Source organism: Ornithorhynchus anatinus, chromosome Y4, assembly GCF_004115215.2.
Source record: "Ornithorhynchus anatinus isolate Pmale09 chromosome Y4, mOrnAna1.pri.v4, whole genome shotgun sequence".
Lineage (NCBI taxonomy): Eukaryota > Metazoa > Chordata > Mammalia > Monotremata > Ornithorhynchidae > Ornithorhynchus > Ornithorhynchus anatinus.
In genome coordinates, this window is record NC_053178.1 from 399,062 (window position 1) to 402,159 (window position 3,098).

At 46.1% G+C, this 3,098-nt stretch overlaps 1 non-coding gene across 1 annotated transcript; it reads right to left on the reverse strand.

Annotated features, from left to right (window-relative positions):
* Nucleotides 1-2,671: 2,671 nt before the first annotated feature.
* LOC114808711 lies at nt 2,672-2,809 on the reverse strand. The gene has a single exon (XR_003756512.1). It is a non-coding gene; the product is annotated as a small nucleolar RNA SNORA7 (small nucleolar RNA).
* Nucleotides 2,810-3,098: the final 289 nt, after the last annotated feature.

Here is a 3,098-nt window from a genome sequence, read left to right on the forward strand (position 1 = left end):
AACCCACTATTCTGCCTTAGATTACTGATGGTACCACTCCCAGAGAGGTGGAGTGTAGAGAACCCAGTAAGAAATTTATTCCAAGTTAGGAATCTTTAATCCGTCTTGATTAATGACTAATGATTAATGATTAATGAGTAGTAATGAAGACTACTCATGAAAACATTTGGGAATTTCTGTTGGCTCAGCAACACCTCCTTGGCCACTTAGGGATTTGAGTTTCCCAAAGGGTTGACTTACTCTCTCCTGGGAGCCCTATGCAAGTGGCTTCTGGTCCAGGTATTGAGCATGGGGTACTTACCTATTCATTTGCATAAGCCTGCCCCCCACTGAAGTGGTCAGCTCCCCTTGGACTCCCCCAAAATCCAAACACTCATTAGTTCCTGTGTTAATCTCTTGGGTTTCGTGACTTCTCATTGGCAGTTGAAAAGGAAGTTAGCATCCCTCTGTTTCCAGTGGTACCCATTCATCACTCTTAGTCCCTCTTCCAATGGTCTGTTGATCTTTACCTGTGGTCCTACCCACCATGTTGGAGCCTCGTGGCCTTGGCGGGGTGGCATCCCCAAAATATCAACGTGTTGGGGAACGACGGGACAATACGGTCACTAACAAGATGTGATGAGGGGATTGGAGGTGGATCCAGAAGCTGCTGCAAGTTGCACTCCAGAACAGGGACTGGGGGAAGCATCATGGCCTGCGGAATCAGGGTGTATGTGGGAAGAGCGCAACAGTCCTGCAGCTAGTTCAACAGTAAGCCGGGCCTGCTGCAAGCGGGCACAGAGGCACTTGCAGAGGTGTTGTAAAATGGCGGTGCACCTGACCTTTGGTGTGCACCCCAGGAGAGAGGGAGTGGGGAGAGGAGGAGCGGTACCAGCTCAGCATTCCCTCTCTGCACTGTGAGGCTCACCTCAGATCATGGGGAAAACAACACGGCTTAAATCTCCCTTCCTACACTGCAGAGCTCAACCCAGAACACGGTTTGGAGCTGGGGAGGGGAAGGGTCACCTTGTGGTAGCAGCGGCTCTCTACGGGGAACTCCACAGTAGAAGCAGCTCGGGTCTTACCTTTCTTCCCCAGCTTGAGGAGGGCAAGGGTAACTACTGTTAAATTACCTGTTCTATCCTTGGTCTTTCTCCTGCTCCCCTAGTTCATAAAGCAATTGTCTGCGCGTCTCCTTCTTCAAATGGCAACCTCCTTGAAGGCAGGGAATGTGCATCTTGTGCCTACTGTAATCTAAAGGGTATGCAGTGTTTCCTCCTTAATGAGGCTTCAACTCATACCACTGATTGGTTGCTTGATAGTAGAGGGAGAGGAGAGAAAGATAGGATATTGTGGGATATATGCATATGTGTAACCCTGCTGTTCCAAACTGCAATTCTCCAGTCAGTCAGTCAGTCAGTCAGTCAATCAATAATATTTATTGAGCACTTACTATGCGCAGAGCCCTGTATTAAGCACTTGGGAGAGCACAGTGAAACAGAATTAGCGGACACATTACCTGCCCATAATCAGTTTACAGTTTAGAGGAGAAGACAGATGTTTAAGAGGATGGGGCTCAGATTAGAGGACTCAAAATTAACAAGACAGGTTAAGAGACCGCTCTCTACAACCATTCTCCATTTTTGCCAAATTCACAGCCACACCGGTTTTGTCCTCCTACTTGGGACTGTTCTGACCTCATGTGAGATAGGCACTGTGTACCACCTGATAATCCTGTATCCACCCAAGAGCTTAGTACAGTGCCTGGCCCAGAGTAAATACTTAACAAATACCACAGTTATTACTTTTACTATCTGAATTGCAAAAGGCTGCTTCTCCACCTTGCCTATCAAGCTCGCAAAAGTGTCCAAGCCCCAGCTTGGGTTGCCAAACCCAATTTGGTCCCCGAAAAACCAATTAAGCAGATCAAGCATGGAGCCTATTAGTGGGGATAATTAACTTCCTACAGTTTTGCAAGACGTATCTGACAGAGGAGTCGGCCTCCCTCTCTTCTGGGAACACCCCAATGCTTCATCTTCTGCAACAGCAAAAAAAGGAATGCAAGGGCCCTGAGGTTTCAGTCTCCCGGGACAAATTTCTCCTCCTAATGTCATAGTCCCTTTGTGCCTGTGCTAATGAAGATCACTTGGTCTCTCTCCTGAAGAATTCAGTAAGCATTCTGACTCTCCCCTACTCGGTTCCTTCATCTAGAAGATGGAAATTAAATACACATTCTCTTTCCCACTTAAACTGTGAGCCTCAGTGGGAGAAGGATTGTGTCAAAACCAATCATCTTGTATTTACCTCGGCACTTAATACAGTTCTTGGCCCTTAGTGAGAGGCTTTAACAAATATCAGAAATATTATGATCACATGCCTAGAGCATCAAAAGTCAGGTTAGTTAATGTTACTTGTTTGGAATTAGCTGATATTTGATTTCACCACTTGAGCCATAAATTCAATCCATATCTTGTTTTATCCTGTTTTATGGTGTCAAGTCATCTCCGACCAATAACCACGCCATGGACACATCTCTCCCAGAACACTCCACCTCCATCTGCAATCATTCTGGTTGTTTATCCATAGAGTTTTCTTGGGAAAAATATGGAAGTGCTTCCTTCCATGCAGCAAACTCAGATCTCTGCCCTCCACTCCCTCCCATGCCACTGCTGCCCAGCACCGGTGAGTTTTGACTTGTAGCAGATTGCCTCCCACTTGCTAGCCACTGCTCCAGCTAGGAATGGAATGGACAGGCCTCTGCTTGACTCTCCCTCCTGTAGCTGAAACTGGTAGGTTCCTGGAAACTCTCCAGGTGCAACCCTGAGAGGGGACTCTAGATCTAGAAAAGTTTAAATAAAATTATCTCTGTGGCCCTTGACTGAACTGATTGTCCTGTATTTACCCCAGCATTTAGTACAGCACTTGGCATATAAAAAACACTCATGTATCATAACCGTAACCGAGTAATTTAAGTAAAATACTTTTTTTAGCTCTTTTCTAATATAAACATGCTGTGTGTGTTGTATTCTAGGAGTGCCTGCCTATTTGCAGACCATGTTACCTTAAGGAGGGATAGGATTCAAAAGCTCCTCTCTCAACCTAGCTCCCGGCTTGATTCT